Below are 25,924 nucleotides of genomic sequence, written 5' to 3' on the forward strand. Positions count from 1 at the left end.
ATCCTGTTCAATTTTTGAGTTTGATTTTCCTAATATTCTAATTCTATCAGGCTGCCACCCTCCAAGCTGTACCTTTTGGTTGAAGTGTAGGTTTGGTTGAAGCCACTTTCATGAAGTGGCTTGATACACAGTGTTGCATCAAGCTGTGGGAAAAGCCAGATCTGTTTTTTAGCTGCTACTTTAGATTTTGAACTGGAGCTGTAACCTTGGTACTTTACATTTTGGAATCAGGGTTACAAAATCATTCATATCCTCATTCTTTTATGCCTGTCCTGTCCTGCTAGGGGATCCTTTAATTATTTAACCCTCAAATGTATATATATATATATATATATATATATATATATATATATATGTATGATATATGAGTATTCATGAGAAATTGTGTGATGATACAGATACGTATTTAGGTGACTGAAAAGAATTACTAAATTCCTTGACAGGAGAAAAGAACAACTAATTTCTCTTGTTTATTTGTTTTTTTTAATCCTTTACCATTCCTTCCTATGACGATCAAATACAGAAATGAAAATATTCTTTCTATGTTTGATATAACTGACATTTTAAATGTAGGAAAAAGAACAAAAAACCTTGCACAGTATTGCTGGACTCACCAAGGAAATAAGGATATGTGACTTGCAGAGTTGCAAAAATTTTCTAACATTTTCTGTTTTCTCTCCACTCTTTATCCAGCTCCCAGGACGTTTAGGACTCCCAGGATTCACCTACATCACATGCTGGCATAGAATCCCTCAGCAAGGAAAAACTTTCTCTGCTGTAAAACCAAGTGGAAGGAATAGAACTACCCTGACTCCCAAATCAGAGGGTGCTTCTTATTTTCCTGTTTATGCCTTGTGCTACAAGTGTTGATCCCCAATTTTAGCAGTGTGGGAAAATGCATGTCCTCAGATGTTAATAAATCTAGGCAAATCCTAGTTTCATATTTTTTCCTGCTCCATAGTCATTTTAATGATGATCACAGAAAATAGAGAGTATGAAGGAATTACTTTCCTGCTAGGTATTGTACAACTTTTGTGGAATTAACTGTGTTTCAAAGCAAGAATAACCTCCCAAAGAATACTAACTAGCTTTGTAAGCACAAACACTTGCAAACAGAAAAGCGCTTAGAAGGCATTTATGGGTCTTTTAGATGGGGCTTACTTCTTCTTCTTTTAAACTTACCTGGAATAAGGCAGCATTCATTTATCTTCTGGACAGGTATAAAAAATATATCAAAAAGTTATCTGCAAAGGCTTACAAAATTTCTGTGCATTTGCATATTTCTACAGCACTGCAATTCAACAAGTAATTAATACTCTTGGCAAGGAACTGGTTGAAGGGTTAATAGCTTCTGCTACTGAAAGAATATCTAATGTGTTTTTAAACTATAAATGAAGAAACCTATCACAAATTTCAGTACCCAATACTTTTAATGTTTTCATTACATTTTACGCACTTTTAACCATTACAGAATGATAGGAGATTTTATTTTCTTAAGATATGAATATTTATGCACTTTCATTATTGCCAGAAAGCCAGCTTCTCAACGGTCAGATGAGGTTGTCTCCAAATTGTAGAACTACAACATTAGTTCATTTATTATTAATAGAGCTCATAAATACCCATGCCATCCAAAATAGCCTTAAACAATTTCACTTGAGCATGATCTGAATTATTTTTTTCCCCAGGGAGTTCTATTTTCTGGTGTATAATTATGTGTCATCAGCTGTGACTGGAAGAACTCTGCTCCACCCCATTTTTTACATGAAATGACAGATATTATAGCCTACAGCTAGTAAAATATTTGACTAACTAGAAAACAAAACCAAGCAACATGGAGTGGCTATTATTTTTTACAAAAATATAACTAGATCACTAAATTATTTTTTTTTATGTCTGCTTTATATACAGTTTGAAAGACCCTTCTTGAAAGAGATGGAGTCCAGCAAAACCCCACAACAAATTTAAAGTCATTGCAGAGAAGAATGTAATAAGTGACCCTTAAAAATATATGAACAGTGAATCATACTAGCCCTTGTATATATGAATGAATAGATTTATAAATAGCTACAGAAAACATTATCCACAGCTGTATACTCTGCTCCTAATTTGGAGGTTTGCAATGAGAGCAAACTACAAACTCCTAGAAAGAAAGAAAATTTTCTCTGTGCTGTGCTGTCTTTCTTTAATATACTGAACTCTGATGTAAAGATATTTCATCTTTTTTTTTTGACTGACCTGTTTGTGCATAAAAGAGACAGACCAAGGCAGGCCCCACAATGGGTTCAAGACTTTTTGCAGCAACTTAAGTACGTAACCATATTTGTGAGCATTGCTGTACCATACTTCAGTCTCCAGATCCAGTGGAGAAACTTCAGTTTGACTCAAAACCCAGACTCATAATTCTTGCCCTCTATACCCTGTCTTGCTGCTTTAAAGTGACTGTCTTTCAAATTATGAGCTATGAATTAATAGTACAATGGATCATCCACATGGAATATTATCTAAGTATTTATTTATTTAGTATTTAAAAACACATACATTGTAGCTAAGACAGGAACAAAGGCTTGTCATTCACAGGAAAAAATTAAGTCAGACAAGATGAAAATAAAAATGGCTAAGATTAGAGCTGAGGGGGTAAATATATCTTGACAAGGCGCTAAAAGGAATAGCACTGTGATGGGATGATCTTGGCTGGGTGCCAGATGCCTACCAAGGTGCTTTGTTATTCCCCACTTCTTATCTGGACAGAGAGAGAAAATAAAACGGAAAACCATTCATAGGTTGAAATATGGCAGTTTGCTAAAGCAAAGGTGAAAGGCTGTGGATGCACAAGAAAAGAGAAATAAAAAATTTATTCTCTCCTTCTCATCTGCAAGCCATGTTCTGCCACTTCCTGGGAAGCAGGGTTTCAGCATACAGAGGCCAAATTCTGTAAATAACAAATGCTACCCTTTCCTCATCCATTTCTTAGATTTGTATCTGATCTGTGTCACATGGGATGGAATATCCCTTTGGTCAGTTCTGGTCAGCTGGCCTGGCTGTGTCCCCTCCCAGGCTCTTGCCCACTCCCAGCCCTGTGATGGGGGGGGAAATGCTGAGAGACAGCTCTGCTGCTGTGCCAGCCCTGCCCAGCAGCACCCAAACCACTGCTGTGTTAGCAGCACCTTTCCAGCTGCCAATGCCCAGCTCTGTGAGGACTGCCGTGGCAAAATTTAACTTAATCTCAGCTAGACCAAATACAACCACACACAATACTGATAATTCAAAATAATATTTAAAAACAAATAGATTCCTGGAAGGAAAAGTGGCAACAAGCTCAGGAGTGGAATAATGACTTTCAACCCTGCCATTGGAATAAATATATGAGAAGTTTTATTGCAGTCACCATGAAGCCTGTTTTTTAAGTACTTGAGATGGATGTACATAGTCCTGTGAAGTGGTAATTAAAATAATTCAGAGGAAAAAAAATGTCCTTTTATAAGGGAATTTGACTTAATTCTGCTAATTTAACAATCAAAATTTATATTTACTTAAATTAAAAATGGTTGTCAGAAAATTTCCCCACATTAGAAAAGGACACAGGTAAATGGCAAATTTAAAAAAACAATGTTATTTCAGAACTTTTCCTGTGGTCCTGATCCTAATGATGTTGATTTTTCTTTCAATGGAACTCTAAGATTGTATTTCTTAAGCTTCATGTACACTTAGGTGCAAAATTAAATATGTTCATTTTCTGATAGGTATAAAATTAATTTGACATTAAAAAGAAACAAGCTAAAAATATCTCAACTTGTGAAAGAACAACAGATGAATAGGGCACTACTATCTAGAAAAGTAGATATAGGTTTTCTCTGATCATATTTTCAGAAAATCAAATGTCATGCAGATGAAGGAGAAGGAGCCTGCTGGAGAAAAATATAAATGAAAAAGAGGTGTATCTGACATTGATTTAAAATGCTGAAGAATCTCAAACAAAAATAAATAAATAGCTTCTGTTATTGAGATTAAAAAAAAAGAAGATAGTTGAGATAGTACAGTCACAATCTGCTGACTCCTTTGTGTACAATTATATTTGTTATTGTATTTCCCTTGTAAAGCATTCAGCGACTAAATTTTAATTAAGAGAATCAATAACACTTTTATCTGTTTTTCTTTGGAAAGTACAAGATCTTAAAACTAAGATGTTAGAAGTACTTGGATTAGACTTTAAAAAAATAACTGCATCCATATTTTTTCGTAGGCTCATAGAATCATGGAACACCAGGTTGGAAGGAACCAAGGTTCAACTGCTTCAAACTTTCTTGGCGAAAGCATGGATTAGGCAAGACAGTCCAGCCTCATGTCCACAAAATCCTGGGTGTCCAGTGCTGGGAAATCCACCTCTTCCCTGGGATGATTATTCCAGTGGCTGATTGTTTCTATTCTGTAATTTTTTTTTTCTTGTGTCCTGTTAGAATCTCCCTAGGTACAGCTCCTACTTCTTGTCTTTTCCATGCAACTTTTTGTAAAAAGGAGTCTCCATTTTCTCTGCAGCCACCCTTTAAATACTGGAACAAGGTCTCCCCTAAGCCTCCAGTTCTCAAGGCTGAACAAACCTAGCTCTCTCAGCCTTTCCTCACATGTCAGGCTTTCCAGTTCTCTGTAGCCCTTCTCTGGACCGTCTCCAGTCTGTCCACACCCTCTGCTGTACAGTGGGGACCAAAACTGAACACAGTACTCCAGATGTGACCTGACTAGCGTTAAGTAGAGTGGGACAGTGACTTCTTTATCTCTGCTGGTGATGCCCACATTGATGCAGCCCAGCATCCTGTTGTCTTTGATGCAGCAGCACACTGTCCACTCATATGGAGTTGGTTGTCCACCAGGTCCTTCAGGTGTCTTTCCACAAAACTTCTCTCCAGCCAGGTAGATCACTACCTGTGTTTCACTCCTGGCTTATTTTATCCTGTGTGAAGGACCTAACAGTTGTCCCTTACATTTGTTCATAAGGCCCACTTTTCCAACCTATCCAGGTCTTCCTACAGGATGACTCCCCCTTCTGAAGTGTCCACTTCCCCGTTCAATTCATCAGCAAATTTCAACAGGGTACACTTGATCCCATCCAATATGGGCAGATTAAACACTTCAGGGCCCAATACTGATCCCTAGGGGACAGCATTTTTGACAAGTTTACAGTTTGAAAAGCAGATGTGTTCCAGCACACTGTGGGTGTGTCTGGTCAGTTTCCCACCCACAGCACAGACCACTAGACCACAGTGCATCAGTTTCTTTAGGAAAAGGCAGTGGGAAACCACACTGAAGATCTTGGAGAAATCTATGTAGGCAACGTCCAATGCTTGGCTGATGTGGGACATAGGAAGCAATCAGGTTTGTCAGGTGTAATTCACCCTTGGTGAATCTGTGTTGGTTTTTCCCAAAGACATGCTTCATCTGACTTGTGGCAGTCTGCAGGAGGTTCCATTATGTAACTTCTTCAGGGCCTGAAGTAAGACCACATATTAAAAAGACTTTATATTTTGCCCATATACCATGATGAATTAACCTAACATCTCGATAGAAATGAAATAATGCACTATAACCCAAAATGTAGCTGACAATTAACTTCTGGAATCTCTTGGGTTAAGCCATTAGTGAAATAATTTTTCAGGTCACATTTTTCTTGTGAGAACAGAGGCTCCTGGTGAATCTATTATCCAGTTTCTGTGTATGTTCTGTAACTGATAAGTTATCAACGAAGTCCTTTTATATGTAAGAAATTCTATTAAAGACTTATTGAGTTTATTAAGGATCATGTTAAATCATGTCATAGGAATTCAAGAAGAAAAAAAATAGTAAGCACTCAGAAGACACACGCACACACAAAAATTGAAAATTGAATTAAGCTAGTTTCTACCTATTTATTTAAACATAGTTTAATAAAGCATGGTTTTCCTGGATAGGACAAGTAGCTGGAGTTAAAAGAGGAGTTTGTTTCTTAACTGCTGGTGTTTTGTAACTAAAAACCCAAATAAAACATGATTAATATATTTATAATTATATTTAAAAAAAAAAAGGAGTATCAGGAGTGCAAAAAAAGTTAGTAATACACAATAGAAAAATCATTGACTAGCTGTTTCTAAACAGATTTTCCTTTTGACTTCTTCATATGTAGACACAACAGAAAAAGTAATTTTATTAAATGTATGCCTTTACCTATATTTTGAAGAAGACTAACACTTTTTTCAGTATTAGTTTGTCTTAAGGAGTTCTCAGCTATCAGTTTAATCCTTATGCCATTTTCTCAGTTAAGCTAGCACAACCATTTGCAGGTCTGGACTGTGAGATTGAGAAATTGATCCCGAGTAAAAATAAACCATTTTTCCTAGTTACTTTTAACAAAAGGAAGTGAGGATAAGGAACGTCAGAAATGTTCTGCATAGGTGCTGAAAGGAGTGTTTATCAAACTATGGCCTTTCATGTCTTATTCTGCCACATACGTGCAAAAGCTTGAATTTAGAGGTAATTCAGTCACGAATCCTCACAGAGTGCAGTAAGGCTACATTGTATCCTTTTATTTTTTCCCTGTTCTGGCTCTTACTAGAGCATGAAGGAGTGCCTTAAAACAAATATGGGGGTATCTAATTTTAAAATCTATTTAGTACAAATTTTATTTGGGCTGCAAATCAGTGTGATTTACTGAACATAATGAAAACTTCTCTAAATGGAAGGAGAGACAATAGAAATCCTGCATAACTACAGATACTATGATAAAAAGAGCTGTCTCAGGATAGTGTACAGCAAACAGAACCTGACTATATTTTCAATGTATCTGTCTGTTTTTCCAGAGCTACAAATAGGGCTTGAAATGATATCTTACACATTCTGAAGATTTTGACAAAGCATCTTCCTACTCAGAAGAAGTGTAATTATAACTCATATGGTATGAAATTGAGCATCAAAAATCCCTGAAGCAGAGCCCTGTGTCAGCCTCCCTTAATGCTAAATACATTCCAGGCTGTGGTGATGTGACAAAGCTAGCTCGAATACAAGAAGTGCACACTTCAATATTTGGTAGTCTTTCAACATATAACTGCTTAAAAAACCCCACAATAGAATTTTAAAGGTAGCATTTTTATGTGTTTTCTACTACATGGACACAACATTGGTAGCTGCCCTCCAATATCTCAAATAATCAGGAAAGGAATTAAGATTTGCTTTTTTTGCTATTTTATAACATGTAAACATGGTGATTAAAAATACCTATTGCCTGAAATCTAATTTAACACAAAATAACACATGCTGTTCTTGTTGCATATTTTCAGCAAGGGATGCTAAAGAGATTGCAGTAGTTTGCTTGAAACTAAATTAGAGATCTCAAAGACAGCATTGCCAGTATATAGATAGCAATAAATAATGATTATTAATCACAAAAAAAGAATTAAAAATCCAGCAGGAGTGTATATACAAAAGAAATTTCCAAGCCTTATTGTTTTGAATTTCTCAGAAACTTGGTTTCAGAACACTTTGTGGAGGATTAAATTATTATCAGGCTCTGCCATAAGCAAAGTCAATAACAATTTTGACCTTGCTGACTGATCAGTGTGATTGCTTTTGAAAATCCCATATGATTATATTATAATTACAGTTTATCAAAGTAATATCTGAAACACTTTTTTCTGAGTAAAATGAATATTGATGTTAAAAAATTAAAATAATTTTGAGACTAGAGAGGATATAGGGAAAATAGTGTCTCTTATTCAGCTAATATGCATAAAATTATTTTTATTCCAACAATGTTTAAAATTTATTTCATAATTTTTTGGGGTATTAAGTCATATATGCAATGACAACAGGTTTTTTGGGTTTTTTTTTATTATTTTTAGTATTCTTTATCTCCATAAATTGAGTTTTAATGTTGAAGAAAGAGATGAGAACGCTTGACATTTTCATAGATTGAAAAGAAGTTCTGTCTGCACCAACAGTCTGTACTCAGGGTCCCACATGGGACAAGCAAACACCAAACCCTGGCAATTATAGAAGCACCAGTCCCAAAGGCAGTGCAAGTGCCTCCTTGATGCTCCCTCTATGCCAGCCAGCATTGGTATTTAACCTGCACTGACTTTAGCATCTGAATTATGGTCCTGACATCTTTGTTGTGCCAGGCAGCACCCCTGACTGGCTTGACTTTAGGTTGAACCAGGATATAGAAACCTTCACTGGCCCTGGAATGGTTGCTGGAAATATCTGCGAGATCCTTTTGAAACTGCCCTCCCTTAGAGCCTCTTCTCCTGAGCGTCCCTGGACAGCTGGAGACTGCATGGACAATGTGCATAAATGAGTCATTCCCTCCCTTCCAGAAACTGACACAAGACCTGTCTGGGCTTTCATGCTTCCATTGATTTTTCTATCATGTAGGAGAAAGTTATCATTCATTATTTAATAATTAAATCACGTCTTATACATGGAAACATTTTTTGGAACTTAAAAAACTTTTAATATATTTTAATAGTATTTTTTGTATTTTGTATTATTTTATATTCTGCACTGCAAAGTATATTTCTGTATTGCTCTTTCAAACACCTAAATAACTCTAGTACATAGTGTACCATAGAATACCATTGGAAAATATCTCTGTGTACATGAAACAGAGATCCATGCTGGAAAGTCTAATATGTCACTTCCATTCTAAGAGATTTTTCAAAAGAAACATAATACTAAACTAAACATATTATCCATGGTGTCCAAGACCTAGCTGCAAATAATTACAAAGTTTATGAATCTACTGTGTCTTTAAACTGATTTTGTTTTTCGAAAATCAATTTGGGATCATGAATTAAAAGCTCCGTATAATCTTTCAAAAATTAGTATTTTTAATTTTGCTATTTTTCAACATCTATTATTGTGCAAAGTGCTACCCAAGTAAAAACTTAAAAGACTGTAAAATGACTTTTTAAAGTATGAGGAAGTTGGTTGGGCATTATCTTTTTCTTCCTTTTTTTCCATTGAATGACCACGGAGTGACCCTACTGCTCTTTACAACTACGTGAAAAGAGGCTGTAGCCATGTGGAGGTTGGTCTCTTCTCCCAGGCAGGCAGAGACAGGACAAGGGGACATGGCCTTGAGCTCTGCCAGGGAGGGTTTAGGCTGGACATCAGGAGGAATTTCACCACAGAAAGGGTTGTTCAATATTGGAATGGGCTGACCAGGGAGCTGGAGGAGTCACCATGCCTGAAGGTGTTCAAGGTATGACTGGATGTGGCACCCAGTGGCATGGTCCAGTTGACAAGGTGGTGATTAATCAAAAGTCATATTCAAAGATCCCAGAGGCCTTTTCTAACCTAAATGCTTCTGTGATTCTGTGGCTACAAATAGATTTCACAGAATATATTCCTTACCCAACCCAATTAGTTTTCAACAATTTTTAAAATTTTTATCATTTCAATAGATTGAATGTACAGTATAGAGTTGAATAAATTGGTTCTGACAATTGGTTCTGAAAACTTATTCACTAAAAATTCAATCTGTATTGATTAGTAATGATTGTTACAAAAGTATATTGTATTTTGGTCTCTTTTACCTATGACTTTAAAGAAAATAATTTTACACCTGTTTATACACTGTTTCATAAAAAGGAGAAGGCAATTTTAACAAATTTTAAATCTGTTCAATCCTTTAATATTTTAAGCCAGAGCTTGGAGCTGGCTACAGCAAGATACACTGGCCAGGATCAGCACTTACATTTAATTGCTTTTGTCGTGTTCCTGCAGAGCAAATAATTTAATTTAGAAATATTGTATTCATCTCACAGATCTGAGAACTGTACACTCAAATCTCTTTCTGCCTTATTTAATTGCCTAAATAAGAGGACAGTTAGAAGGTAAGAAATTCTTGTTACTCACTGGTATTGTAAAGGAAAACTTTAAAAAATATAGAATTTCTTTTGTGAATAATCACTCAGAATAATAGTACTTCATTATATATTATATTCTCTCTATGTTTATTATTATATATGTGAATAGGGACTGAACAATGTCATTTTTTGGACCCTAGCCCATAATATAAGTCACATTCAGTGAATGGTAAATCCACCTATATAATGTCCAACATCAAAAGGGGTAAAATGCAATATTTATTCCCCTCAAAATATGTTCTTAGAAGGCTACATGTTAAGAATTGAATTCTAAAGCTATTATTGGGAAAACCAATTTTAAAGTAATTTTGAATTTACCCTTATTTTTGTTTCTTTTATATTTGTTAAAATAGGGAAAAGAGGGGAATCCTATTATGACGTTTCCTTTATTAAAATGATATTTTTGAAATATGCTGTTGAAAAGTGAGGGGTTGTAGACAAATGTATTTTATACTCATTGGGTATATGCTGTCCAGATTGAGTTCAAGCAATAATCATATAAAGCAAATCCAAAATTAGGCTGCATTGGTACTATTTGGCCACTCTCAAGTATCTGAATAATGCTAGAATCTGTGAAGATAGCAGGTACTTCTAAGGGACTCCCCAAAGAGTGAGGCAGTTTAATGAATAATTTTTCATTTTATTTTAATTCAGAAATAAGTTGTGAGTTCACTAAGAAGTGTAGGGTGGTCTCTGTTCACTGTAACGAACTTGACATTCACAATTAAGGCAGAACAGATCTCATCCTGGTGGAGGTGTCACATTACAGGTCAATGTCAGGTGCACAGTTTGACAATGACTAATTGAGAGAGGTCAGAATAATAATGAAATTATGTCTGACTCTAAATATCCCACAAATTCCAGGGATGGAATGACCAGCACAGCTAACTGCAACAGAATGTAAATATTGCACATTCCAGTGTCATTATTAGCAATGATTTGATATTTATGTCATTATGATATATTTAATACAAAGTAAGAAATACTTTGCAGTTTTTTGTACTTCTTTTCAACTGCTCAAAATTGAACTTTTTTTTTTTTTATCTTGAACCATCCCATGCATCAAAAGTTCATCTTCTCCTCATGATTAAGTCAAAACAAAACCAAATTAATTTTACCTGCCCACGAATAGATAAAAATTTTATTTTATTAGTGGAACAAAAACACCTTTCAAGGCATTGATGAATCCTTTAAACCTAATCAGGGTTATACTGACCTTCAGATAAGTTTTTCCATGATTTTATCCGTTCTGATAATCCTTAATTATTTAGTGACTAAAGGTTTTGAGCAAAGATTTTTTTCCCATTTGCACACAAGTTAGTAAAAGTCAATTCTTCTCTCAGTGACCTTTAATGTGTTTGGACACTGAAAAAAAGTTATAAGGACAAGTAATGTGAAGGTTCTTCAAGAAACCTCAAGATCCAGGTCACCCAGAAAAAACCTTTTATGCTAAATATAAATAAATATATTAGAGAAGATACGCTGAAGTAATGATTGCGTTTGCTACATTTTCTATGCTATAAGATTGTGCCTTTCATTTAGCACAGTGAGGAAAAAAAGTTTACTAAACCCTTCTACTGAAAACTTTTTTGCTGTAGTACATGGAAAATATTCATTATGCACATTGCTACACTAAATAGCCAAGTAGAAAAACTCCTAAATTTTTTAATATCAAGGCTGTATTTTTTTAAATATATTTTGAAAGTAACTCTAATTTCATAGTTATAAAATAATTCTAGCTGGAAAGGACTTCTAGGGTAGTTGAGTCCAATCTTTAACCTACCACTTCAAAGTTGACTACTAAGCCTCATCTGAAAGCGCCACATCTACAGCTCTTTTAAATGTCTCCAGGAATGGTGACTCAATCTCTTCCCTTTGTAGCCTATTGTGGTGCTTAACAAACTTTTCTGTGATTAATTTTTTCCTAATGTCCAATCTAAACCTTTGCTGGCATGACTTTGAGGCCATTTTACCTGGTCTTGTAACACATTACTTGGGAAAAGAGGCTGACCCCCACCTGTCCACAGCCTTCTTTCAGGTAGCTGTAGAGAGTGAAAAGGTCTCCCCTGAGCTTGCTGCTCCCCAGGTTAAACAACCCCAGCTTCCTCAGCCACTCCTCATAAGAGTTGTTATTAGGGCTGTCCACAGGCCCATTACCCTTCTCTGGACACATTCCTGAAGGGAGTGACCCAGAACTGGACACACTCGAGGTATGGCTTCACCAGTGCCAAGTACTGGATGGATGACCACAAGGTGGATGAACACTGCCCTGGTCCTGCTGGCCACACTACTAGTGACACAAGCCGGGATGCCATTGGCCTTCTTGGCCACCTGGGCGCACACACACTGGCTCATGTTCAGCTGGCTGTCAAACAGCACTCCCATACATCTTTCCAGCTACTCTCTCCCAAGGCCGTAGCATTGCTTGTGGCTCTTCTGACCCAGGTGCAGGATCCAGAACTTCAGCTTAAACTCATCAAACTGGTCTTGGTTTACTCCAAGAGGTTGAGATCTCTCTGCAGAGCCGTCCTACCCCCATGCAGATCAACACTCTCACCCAAACTGGTGTCATCTGCAAATTGGCTGAGGGTGCACTTGATCCCATCATTCAGATCATAGACATGTTAAACAGGACTGGCCCCAGTACTGAGTCCTGAGGAACACCAGCTGGATGCAATTCCACTCACCCCCCCTCTCTAGGCCCAGCCATCCAGTTTTTCACTCAGTGAACAGCTCATCCATCCAAGCCACAAGCCGCCAATTTGTCCAGGAAAAGGCTGTGGGAAACTGTGTCAAAGGCTTTATTAAAGTCCAGGTAGACTGAACAGGTAGACAGACAGTCCACAACTAAGCTGCTCTTAACTGTAATATAAAAGTGTTCCAGATGTACAACACAAATCCCTCCTACTGCAACCAATTTTTTTTGTTTTGCATTTGGTGGCAGCATAGACAACAAATGAGTGTATATTGGAAGACTGTTGACATATGACACCAAGGTTCTCTTTTCAAGACTAAATAAGAAAGGCATTTAATATTTTTTATTGGTTCTTTGAGAGTGGTCATATTTTCCACATCTATTAACCTTGTGTTGCTTCTCTCATCCCCTCCTTCCTTAGGACTTAAAACTGCATTCAGTAATCCTCTTAACGCTTCACAAATGCTGACTAGAGTGAAATAGTTACTCTGTATGTCTCAGGACTTACATATTTTAAATCATACTTTTTCTGCTGGTTTTGCAATATTGGTTAATGTTTCATTTGCAACCCATTGTAATCCTGAGCTCTTTTTCTGCAGTATATCTGCCTAGCAAGACATTCTGCATTTTACATTTTCCTTCCTAGGCAGTTTGCATGTCCTTGTTACATCCTATTTTATTGCTTTGTAACATTTCTCCAGTTTATCAAAATCATGTCGAATATAATTCTACCTTCCAGTATTTCTATAACCTTCCTGGTTAATGTAATCCACAAATACTGGTCCTTTGATAGTAATAAAAATATTGCATAATGCTGCACTCCAGTTATTTCTTTCAGACTGTCAGTGAACAGATGCTAAGATGTTTCTGCGAAGTGATTTAACTGATTTTACTGTAATTTCCAATGGGAACATATTACCATACTTCTGACAGTGTCATATGGAATTGTCACATGTCATCAAAGAAAAAGCATGTAAATACTTCCCTGTTACTCACTTAATTGCACTGCCATGGAATGGTATCAGATTGGCCTGTTGTGATTTGCAGCTCTTTTGTGATTTCAGTAACTCTCTTGTGGTTACTTTTAATCAACTTCAGATTTTCTAGGTGCTCAGAGAGAAAAATCACTGATAAATAATTTATTGTCTTAACATTCTAAGTGTAAGCTAGACATGATACATAATATTCTTTTTCTTTTTAGTTTATGAGTTGTATTTTTGCATTAGATGTCCCCTCAGCCTTATCCATTTTGAAAAGTTCTCAAAGGTGACTGCTAATGGTCAAAGAAGATTTCAGATCATAAATACTTTAGGGAGAAATGTTGTTAAGTTCTGGTGATCTAACAACTTTTCTGTCTGTTAACTAACTCTGGCTTACAGCTCTAGCACTTAGTTGCTAATGTCAATTATTTTAAGCTTCTGGTCACAATTAACCTCTTTGGTGAAGAAAGAAATAAAAATATAGTGAAGATTTTGCACTTCATTATATTATCTGTTATTTGGTCCTCATATCTTTTAAATAATAGAAATTTTATTTCTTTCATCTTTTCTTTATTTTAATGAATTTGAGGAACTTTTTCATGTTTCCTTTTACCCAAGTTTCATATGGTGTGGATTTGTTCCTTGGCTTATTTTCTTTATTTCTTCTTTATTGTTAAAGCACCATAATACCCATATACAGAAACAGACTCTAGAACAGGTCAGACTGAGTCATGTTAAAGACAATAGGAATTGTCACCAGTGCCTGACATGGAAAAGAAATTTTATCCTAAAAATACAAATGTTTTACTAGGGCTTTGATTTGGCTGGGACAAAGTTAATTTTCTTCACAGTAGTTTGTATTGGGCTATGTTTTGGATTTTGTGCAGAAAGCACTGTTGATAATACAGGGATATTTTCACTACAGCTGCTTGCACAGAGCTTTTTCTGCTTCTCACTTCACAGCAGCAGCGAGGCTGGGAATGCACAAGAAGTTAAAGGGGACACAACTGGGACAGCTGACCCAAGGGATATTCTCCACCACATATGCCCAGCATATAAAGCTAGGGAAAGAAGAGAGTGGTGGTGACATTCAGAGTGATGTTTTTCATCTTCCCAACTCACCCTTCTGTGTGATAAGACCAGACTCTCCTGGAGATACCTGAACACCTGTCTGCCAATGGAAACCAGTGAATTCCTTTTATTGTTTTCCTGCCTGGACAACTTTTGCATTACCTATTGCCTCAGCCCATGAGTTTTCTCACTTTTCCAACTCTCTTCCCCATTCCACTGCAGGGGAGTAACAAAGCCCCTGAGACCAGTTTGGTTACCAGCAGGGGTTGAATCACAGCCCCCAGAGCAGAGAAGTGCTATGCATAGGGTCCCAATCACACCCCAGAACTGAAGGCAGCTGTGCAGGATTGACCATGGTTGATGCCAGGTGCCCACTAAAGCCACTCTATTACTGCTCTCCTCAACTGGACAGGGAAGAGAAAATACCAAAAAAAAGGCTTGTACGTCAAGTTACGGACAGGGAGAGATCACTCAGCAATTACTTTCATAGGAAAAAGCAACTTAGCTCAGGTAAATTAATTTATTGCCAGTCAAAACCAGAGTAGAGTAATGAGAAATAAAACCAAATGTTTAAAGTATTGTCCTGCCTCCCTTCCCTTCTTACTAATCTCAACTTCACTCCTAATTTCTCTACCTCCTCCCCTACCAGCAGTGCTCAGGGAATGAGGGCTGTGGTCAGTTCAACATATGCTGTTTCTGCCACTCCTTCCTCAACAGAGAGAGGATTCCTCATACTCTTCCCCTGCTCCAGTGTGGGGTCCTTCTCACAAAGAACAGTCTTTCACCAACTTTTTCCACCTGAATCCTTCCCACAGGCTACAGTTCTTCACAAACTCTTCCAGTGTTGGTCCCTTCCATGGGGTACAGCTCTTCAGAAACCAGGTGCTCTGTCATGGATCCCCCAAGGGGTCACAAGTCCTATCAGTAAACTGACTCCCATGTGTGCTCCTTTCTCCAAGAGTCCACAGGTCCTCCCAAGAGCCTGGTCCAGTGTGGGCTTCCCACAGGGTCACAGCCTTCTTTGGGAATCCCTGGGCTGTAGGTGGATCTCTGCTTTACTATGGATCCCCATTGGCTGCCGCGACACAACTGCATCACCATGGTCTTCACCACGGGTTGAAGAGGAATCTCTGCTCCAGTCTGAAGCACCTCCTTCCCCTTCTTCACTGACCTGGGTGTCTGCAGAGTTCTTGCTGTCCCATCTTCCTCGTGTCGCTCTTCTTGCTGCTGTTCCACTGCAGTTTTTTCCTGTGCTGAGGTATGTTATCCCAGATGCCTTGGTCAGCAGCGCGTCCATCATGGAGCTGACTGGCATTAGCACTGTTGAACATGGGGGAGCTTCTGGCAGCTTCTCACAGCAGCCAACCCTGTAGACCCCCCACTACCAAACCTTGCCAGGCAAACCCAATACAGCAGCACAGCCATGTTAGTGCAGCTCTCCACCTGTCTAATTAGGTTGCCTCTCAGTGGGAAACTTGTTCATAGCTTGTCAGTGTCTCTGCATGAAGCTACTATATTTCACAAAACTTTTTAAAATTTATTAACAGAAATTTATTCACGGCTAATTAACTTTATTCAGAGCTAATCTTAGAAAGCAGTGCCACTGAGTAACACATACTGAACATATTCTAAAATAATCACTTAGAGCCCTAAAAAAGTTAATGCATATGATAAATACCCTTTATTATACTTTCAGTCATGTTTTACTGCATGTAATTTTCAGTTGATCTTTTTTTTTTCTTTTGAACACTATAAACAACAAGATCACTGCTTATGTTCCACAAAGCTAGTCTTTCTTTAACTTTTCTGTTCAGACCAATTCCTTTCCTGTTCAAATATTTTAATACCTAAGTTCTCTTTTTGTTTGCAAAATGAGTCATATAGGCATACATTGAACAATAGAGTTTAAACCATCCAGATGCTGCCTTAAGAGCACATGTTGCACAAGTCCAGTTTTCAGGAAGACTCATTGACAAGTATCACATCTTTTGGCCCCCAACAATATGTTGATAGGAAAGGAATTTGCAGTTTTATATACTACAAACCTGGAATTTGTGCCACATGATCAGCTAAGTTCCAATAAACCCTTTTGAGATGGCAATATTTTAATACAAATATTTATTTATTTACCCTGATGCTACTGAAAAATGAAGTATACATATAAAGTCCAGCTCCATAGCTATTATAAATTTGCAAGTCCCCCAGTGGCTCTGAGAGAATTAAATGCATTAATGACTGTTGTAACATTGCCCTAATAAGAATAAAAGTCTCTTGGACTTTACATGATTACCCATGTTCTATAAGGATACATGGACAGTTAGCATTTACTACTATAGTACAGTACTGCTGCAGGCAACACAGTACCCAAGAGTTAATATAATTATATAATCAAGTTTTTCCTTGTAAAATCTAATAATGCCAAGGCTTTGGTGAAACTATAATCTATTTATCTTTTCATTGTATTGTTATCCTTTTCCACCTGCAAACAGCAACAGAATGCTATACATATACATGATGGATTATTTCTATCATGCTCATGAGAATGGCAGGCATGAAGTATAAGAACAGAGTTCAGCCAGCAAGTATGACATAAATTATGCATAAGTAGCTTTTAGTGTCAAGCACTTTGCAAAGTTCAGTAAGTGCCTGTAACTGAAGTTAATCACCCTATGTCACCGCAGGACTGTTTCTTTTAAGAGTGTATGTAAGATGTCTTTCAACATGCTTAAGAAGTTTATCATTTTAAGAAAGTATCTCATTTTAATTATGTAAGCAAAACACTTCTTTAAACATAGAAGGAGAAAGTTTACAGGATCATTGCAAGTCCTGAGAACCTAATTACAACTGAAGTCTGATTGAAGATCTAATCTAAGATTTTATGACTTGAACTAATGGGCTTCAAGTGTTTGAGTATCAACCCCATGTGTTTTCCATACTGTTATTGTTAGATTGCACAGAGATCCTTAGCCTGCTTTCTCTCACCTTGAATTCTGAGGATGTGCAACTTGAGACAGGGCACAGAACCAGGATTTTTTTCCCTCCTTCAATCACTGTATCGGTGCATTCTCACATTGCATTTGTACATGCTTCAGAATATGTAGACTGCTGTTGAGGTAGGAAGTGACAGGTTTGGTACAGTGCAGATGATGAGACCTGACCACTTCCTTCTTTAGTCGTACCAACTCCTTTAGTGTATGACACCCACTATACATTAAATAATTATGATCAGACATTTTCCCAAGGTAATTTAAAACATTCAGGAAAATGAAGGGAGTATGGTTTCATTATTTGTTGAAAAATGAAGAGAATTGTATTAACCCATTTTAATGGTTTGACTATTCTTGTCTTATTTTATTATAATATTTGAAAACATTTCATTGTTAATTCTTTAGTAAATAAGCAGGTGGACTGGCTAAAGTCACAGCATATAAGATAACCTTTCTTGCAATCCTCATAGTGCTTAAAAGTGGAAGGATTGCTCTACACACAGGCACAGGCAGGCCAGCACGCACACACCCCCACACACCCACACACACAGAGCCCAGTGGGGTTAAAAGCACTCTATCTGGTGGAAAATCAGGAACTACAGAGAAATGTATTTTCTTGTTTGAAGATTTGAAAGAACCATTCTAAGAGAAAAGGAAGGAGGCTTCTGATGTTAGGGATCTTGCCCCTTTCATGTTTCAAAAAGTGTAAAGGAAGTTCCTCTTTTATCAGCCTAAGGTAGAAAAGATGTGGCTTTCCCAACTCTAAATATTTAAAGAAGCCCTCATAAAACTTGAAAAAGGTTTGAGCTGTTTCTTTGTGGGACTAAATTCCTTAGGGTATAGGAAGACATACATTGATATTTACCTCTTATGATATTTTACTTCTTCTATAATAGATGTATCATGGAGCGTTGGTATTATTTTCTATACTTCACAGTAATTTGCTTTTATATGCTCTCAAGGAATCTACACAGTGTAAATTCTTAATAGAAAGATTTTTAATTCTCCTCTCTGTGGGAACACAGATATAAAAAATCAAAGGTGAAAGGCTACCAAGATGTATCCATGATATATATTTACTGGTAGATTTCACTGTTGACCTGAAACAGCCAAGGTAAGGCTCACCATGCAGCAGAACTCACAGAGCATGCCAGGTCACATGAGGGGTTCCACTACTGGATTTGAATGGTTACAGAAATGGGGTGGAAATAACTGAATTTGAGGGCTAGCTCATCTTGAGCTGAAATCCACCAAACTAAACACCCCAGAGTTTAGCTTAAAGAAGTCTTCTTTTTGTTGAAAATAAATCATTGAAAAATAAATCAGTTTGCAGTTTTTAAAAAGTATTTTATTGTCATATGACCATTTAAAAGTCTCCTTAGAAAACTAGATAGTTGCAGGATATTTTTAAAGATTATATTTTCTAAATGTTTAAGCAAATCATTCTGTCTTGAGTTGCATAGATATTCTTTTCATGTGAATGTCAATTATTCTCAGAAGAGTCAATATTTGGAAAACAAAAGAGTTCATTGCTTCAATACTGAGGAATATTCCCTCTTGCTCCTATATACTTAGTATAGCATTATTTATTTCTAGCACAAGGGTACCTACAGGCACCAGAAAGTCTCAGACATCCATTGTACAAAGCAGTGCACAAATACATGGGAGGACAGCAGCGTATGTGCTGGTTCACAGGCCAGCTGACAGCCTCCAGTCCTTCAGGCACACATGACTATCAGCTCTGCCTGTGACACCCTTACATGCCTTGAGCAAGTGGTGAACTTTTAAGGTTGGCTCCTCAGCTGGCACAGCTGAGAAAATGGAAACAAAGCCATATTTTATTCCCCTGACTTTAGAATCAGCCAGGGGCAATCTAATCCATACTGCAATTTACAGCAGCCCGGCTGCCCATGAAGTTATTCTGGCAGCTGAGAAGCACCAGAGCCTAAGGTCATTCTCCACTTCTCCCAAAAGTGCCTGTATGCAAGGGCTAGAAAGTGAACAATATTAAGCATTATTTTTGCTTTTTCAGCTGAAGTGTCTCAAAGCAGCTAGAACAGAATTGATGATGGTCCTGTTAATATTGTGATTTATCTTAGTTTCATTATTGGAAGCGAGTAGCCTTTGAGAAATAAAAGGATGTTTTATTTTAATAACTGATTTATTTTTCCTATATGTGTAAATGTCAGTCTGTGGTAATTCCACATATGGATATTTGGTTTTTTTGTAAAATGCAAACAAATTATTTCATTGGTTTTAAAAATCATATACTGCAGCCATTTTGTCTCATATTTACAAAACATTTTTAATGCTTTCTCCTGTGTGACAATTTGGAAATTCAGTCTTACAACAGGGAATGATTTCTGGGAACCCTTCAAGAGTGCTTGCATTAGGACACACTTTACAATTTAAATGAGGATTTTTTTCCACTCTTTCAAATTACAGTGTTATCAAAAATGCCAGAGAAATTTAAAGTAGAAATTCTTTCAGCTCCAAAAATATTCACCACTGTATTTTAAAATATTCAGAGGTAAAATAAGCTACCTTCTTAAAAATCTAACCACCCACAATCCCTTGTAGAGAGAAGAGTACATTTTGAATCAAGGTGATGCAGGTAAGTAGTGAATCACACATTTCAGGGGACTGTCAAAAAGCTCTCTCAATGGATACATTAGAATGAAGGAGCCTCAGGCCAAGCCCAGAGCAGAAGGCAGACAGTGGAAATAGTGGATGAGATAATATCTCTTGTTCATCTGATGAATATAATCTCCAGAGGAGCCCTACTCCACGTGAGACAATCTAAACTGAAAAACTGGAGAAACTTTTGAGATACAAGTTTTAAAATTTTGTCTTTAATCTCCAGATTTGATTTACCAGCAGAAGCTAAGAGTTGCTAGCTCATAAACCTTTATGGCATTAGCTGTCTTGGAGGCACAAATAATCTACAGGTTTGGCTGGGATAGGGTTAAATTTCTTTGTAGTATTTTGTACAGGGCTATGCTGTGGATTTGTGACTGTCCTGGTTGCAGAGAAGGGGAGGAGCTCAGTGCTGATGGAAACCGTTCTAATTACTCAGGGTTAGTTTAGTTACTGCTGAGCAGCACTGACAGAGCCAAGAACTTCGCTCCCAGCCCCACCCACCAGCGAGGAGGTTGGGGGTGCACAGTGAGCTGGGAGGGGACACAGCCAGCACAGCTGACCCCAGCTGACCCAATATTCCACACCCTGTGGCATCATGGTCAGCACACACAGCTGGGGGGAGAAGGAGGAAATGGGGATGTTTGGAGTGATGGTGTTTGTCTTCCCAAGACACTGTTAGGCATGATGGAACCATACTCTCCTGGAGGTGGAAGAACGCCTCCCTTGCCGTGGGTAGTGGCATTTAGCAGGCACGTCCTCTCTTCCACCCTCGCACCCTTGCTTATCTCTCAGTAACATTATAGGTCACTTTCGCCTCGACCCTTACTATTGGACAATTTCTAGAACTCCTGTACCCTATATGAAGAGCTACTTTTGCCCAGCTCAGCAGAAGAAGCTGTCACTGGGACCTTCGCAGAAGACTCCAATAAAGACATCCCTGTGGAACCTCATACAGCCTTCTCTCTCTCCCGGCATCTGCCATAGGCACTTAGCAAGCTGAAGAGCTGAAATCACAAATGAGCTGATAATCACAATGAGCTGAACTGCTTGCTAAGGTTGCCTGCAGCTGGGAGCTGCCTGGGAGCCTGGACAGGTTGTGCTGAAGAGGACTGCACTCTCCAGAGCAGCAACAGCCAGCCGGGGATACCCCAAAACCCGACCGAGGGGCGCATTAGTGGTGAATTAATTCTTTTGTTTTATTTTCCATGCATTAGGTTTGCTTTACTTATTAAACTGTCTTTATCTCAGCCCATGAGTTCATTTTTTACTTTTACTCTTGTGATTGTTCCCATATCCCACTGGACAATACTGAGCAAGAGTCTGTGTGGTGCTTAGCTACCTACCAGGGGTAAACCACAGCAGCCCAAAAATGAAGAACTCTGGAAAAGATCAGGAATAAGCTACTGAAATGTTGTTTAATAAATGCCCCCCAGAGCTAGATGAAAACTGAGAAGAATCCTTGCAGATAAAGCCTAAAATTCAATACCTAAATCTAGAGGTAGGCTTCCAAAGACAGATTTTAGACTACCTGAGGATCAATTACATTGAAAGCATAAAAACTTCAGCTGGGGAACTGATACTACACATAGAAGTTATGAAGTGGAATACAGTGTAGAAGGCCTTTGGCCACAATTTTTCTTTCTTTATCCCACCCATGCTTTACTTTTCAAGTTAAATATCATGGCCATTCTAATTTGGAGAAAGAGGAATTACTTTCTGCAAAATTTTGGTACAGAAACGCTCCTGAAATTTCATTAGGGTTTCTTCTGCAAGCTGGAGTTCACAAGGATCCTGGGCTTAGAGCAATTATTCAAAACCGAATATTTAAGACTGTAAAAAGGAAGATAATGTCTAGAGGAGGACGTGTGAGGAGTAAATGTAAGTTGTTGTTGCCCTCTTTACTGAGTGAAAGTTAGGGACAATGCTCTATTTACAAGGCAAGGCAGAAGGTTGCCGGTGTAGGTCTGGAAACAAGGATGCCCTGATGTTACCACAACATCACCATAATTGCAAGTCTATGATCTTCTTTTTTGCAAAATTGTTTTGAATTATTTATATAAATTTAAAATATTTTAATATAATATCTTTCCCCTTAGAATAAAAAAGAATAAATTTCTGCCACCTACACTAAAAATTACCAAAAAGAAACCAAGTTCAGTGAGTCAAAAACTAAGTGAAAAGAAAGTCTAGAGTTCTTGTTGAGGTCTAGAGACCCAGCTTTCCTGAATCTCAAAATTGTTTAATAGTCTTTTGGTGAATGCCAGAGTATTTGACACAGATTATGTCAGAGTATTGGTAGGCAATTTACAATATTTCCAATGTAAAAACTTTTTTTTCTGCAAGGAAAATACTACTGAATATTTCTAAATAGAAAATGAAACCATTCTAAAATGTCTCCTTTTCATAAATATTCCCAGACTCTATATGTTATTAAAAAAATACTTCATAACACTGGGGACAAATGTGGTAAATTTTTCTAAATTAATTTAATACAGGTATCTGCCTATGAGGGCATGGAAAAGAAGCATTACAGAAGTGTTCTTCCTATAATGAACCAAAAGGTGTTTTTTCAGTTGTTTTCTTTGAGAAAAATGTTGGAAGAGCTAGAAGGCATATCAGAATATCAATGTATTCAGATTCCTGTTGTTCCCCATACAAAGTTATTATCCAAACAGAAAATCCCTGTATTCATAGTCTGAAACACACATTTTATTCCTGTTCAGTTCTTGGCAGATCTGAGTGGGTTCTTGCATAATTTTCCAGGATGAATAAGTCTCTGTTTAGGATGTTGTTAGGATGAACAATCTCAGTTTTGGCTGCTGTCAGTTGTGCTCTAAGATAGCAAAATCTCTGTGCTACACCAAAAGACATTCATTAAAATGAAAAACACAAGCAAGCAGTCTCTACCACTGATGAAATGCTACACAATGATGATGGTGGTGATTTACCTATGGTGAAATTAATCTTCCCTAGAATGACTAATGATGTCTAATACTAATCTAATATAGTTTTGTTATCATAGCAAATTGAATACATTGTTAATAATTCTACTTGAGTGGTTTGGTTACAGCATCCATTATTGTACATTGTAAAAATAACGATGAGAAGGGTTTTGTGGGGAGCAGAATGTGAACAAAGTCCAAACTCTGAGAAATACTTAAGAATCTCACAGCAGTGACAGCAGCCTCCAGAACTGTTTGGTATCTGTCTTTCAAAGGCTTTCTACAAATAACCTATACAATGCTTTTACTGCTTCTGAATATGATTTCTGGGGCAATGCTGGAGGAAGCTGAGTGATTGGGAAAGAATTTTATACCAGTTTGTCCAAGCTTGTTAAGGCCAGATCTTACATCTTCCCAGGATTTTCAATCTTGACAGTGTTTCCTGCAGTAGTTTTCATGGACTTGCTCTCATGGGAAAGAGAGGCCAACAACAGTACTTTTAATACCTCAAGCAGCTTCAAATGTGCAAGAGAGGAAGATGAAAAACTCAGGTGTTCATAGCCTACAATAAATAGCTGCAATAGCAGCATTACACATCTTCATTTGTACCAACCCCAACTAATATTAATAAGAAAGTGAGCAGTTATTAGACATGTACTAGCCTAGATAGGAACAGCAGTTTGCTCCTGTATCACTGCAAGTTCTCTCCTATTCATAATGATGCCTTCAGGCAGTAAGGGCAAGGTTTTTGCATAGCCCATAGAGTCTGGAGTCTCTGATAGCCCATAATTTCTGGTGTGTGACTACCAAAAAGCTGCATTTGCAATAGTCAGCAAACTTCCCTTCAGTTTTTAAAACAAGCTAATGTGACCTTGAAAGCAAATAAGTGAGTTGAGCAAATTCCTGGTTTACAAGCCACTTCCAGTGATGCACTGTGTGGTGCCCATTTAGAGTGTGGTGGAAGTGCTAGATTTCCTAAATTCAGGGCAGAATATCTCTTAAGCAGAAGCCAACCACAGCTTTCTGACCCATCACCAAGCATAAGCATTGGTATGCATAAAATGGACATATTATTCCAGGCTTGATATACTCTGGAAAATACAATGTGTATAGAAGGAAGGACCATCAGCTCATGCTAAGGTCTTGCACTACATGCTGAGGTACACAATACCTACCAGTCAGACCAAAAGCAATCAGTCAGTTCAAATCAAGAAGCAAATATGTTCCTGCTCAAGGAAAAGAAAGAAAGAAAGAAAGAAAGAAAGAGAGAAAGAAAGAAAGAAAGAAAGAAAGAAAGAAAGAAAGAAAGAAAGAAAGAAAGAGAGAGAGAGTTTACTTTTTCTTGTGTTATAATTCCCTAAGAATAAAAAGTTGAATCTTGCCCTTTACTTCACAGTACCTACAGTGTGTTTGCTGCGTACAGAGAGGGAAACATTCTTTCCTTGAGACCCTGCTCTTAATCTATCCTTTGAAGAGGGTAATTTAAACATGTGTACATGTATGAATGAGGGGAAAGAAAAACAAATGAGACCGATTTCTATTTTGTTTTTTAGCTCTATGCCTTGACTTCCTGTATGCCTCCATTAATATTGCAGGCACAAGTTTCCAGATTGCTTGCAAATTTAATATTTATTTTTCAAAGTTCTACTAGCTTATTAAAATTAAAGGAGAAAACAAAAAAATTACCACAGCATTGCTGACTCTAGGAGATAAGTTTTCCCTGATAATCAGAAGTGACCATCTTAATTTAATTAGGCTTTCCATTAGTTCCATGAAAACTGATTTTTTAGTCTCTGCTTTTATTTATTATCATGTATCTGTCCTTCCCTTTAATATGCTACTTAGCTTTTTATTAATCTGACCTTTTTGTCTCTTAATATATCTTATTTTAAGCTTTAATTATTTGTAGAGTTTACATGTTGAAGAGAATTATATCAGCACAGTTTTTACTATGTATATTTGCAAAAAGTCTGTAGGTTTTAAACATAAAAAAAATCTTTCAACTTTTGTAGAAAATGTCAATATCACACTTTTCTGGCTTTCATGTGGAGAGTCAACAGTTCCAATAATAAATAAATTTAGTTTTCTCTTTAACATAATTAAAACATCCATCTTAATAAAAGTTACAAAGATTTTTAAGTCTCTTATAAACTCTACATTAGAACACATCTTTAGTTCAAGAGCCAAAGCAGTATTCAAAGGATTGATGAAGGTGAAGAGCTCTAGCTTCATCTTCATCTTAAAGAGAAGTAAAACTCCAGTAAAGATCAAAAGATAAGGATCTTTTGATAAAAGGATAAAATTTACCTACAAGTAAATTAAATGCTAAATATAATGAATTGGCATGCTAAAGGCCAGTTTTCTCCTAAGATCAAAAAGGGACAAGATGAATTGCATATTGAAGTTTACTTTCTTTCGTTGATATAGAAAAAAAAGCACAAATATTGCAGGTCAAGGCAGAAAGCAAGATTTTGAATATAACCTTGCAGACGGTCATATATATTCCCAATATATCCCCATATATTTCCCCAATAGGGCAGAACAATAATCACAGAGAGCTAAAGTGATTTTTGTGTTTGCACTCATTGTTCCATTGTGTGGAGTATATTCCAAGTAAAGAAATTGCATTTTGAGACCCAGGATATTAGTGTATTTTTTCTTGAAACAAACTGAAATGCTCAAACTCATCTTGGCAGGGCCTAAGGAAAAATGAGAA

This window comes from Haemorhous mexicanus, chromosome 4, assembly GCF_027477595.1.
Source record: "Haemorhous mexicanus isolate bHaeMex1 chromosome 4, bHaeMex1.pri, whole genome shotgun sequence".
In the NCBI taxonomy this organism is placed as follows: domain Eukaryota; kingdom Metazoa; phylum Chordata; class Aves; order Passeriformes; family Fringillidae; genus Haemorhous; species Haemorhous mexicanus.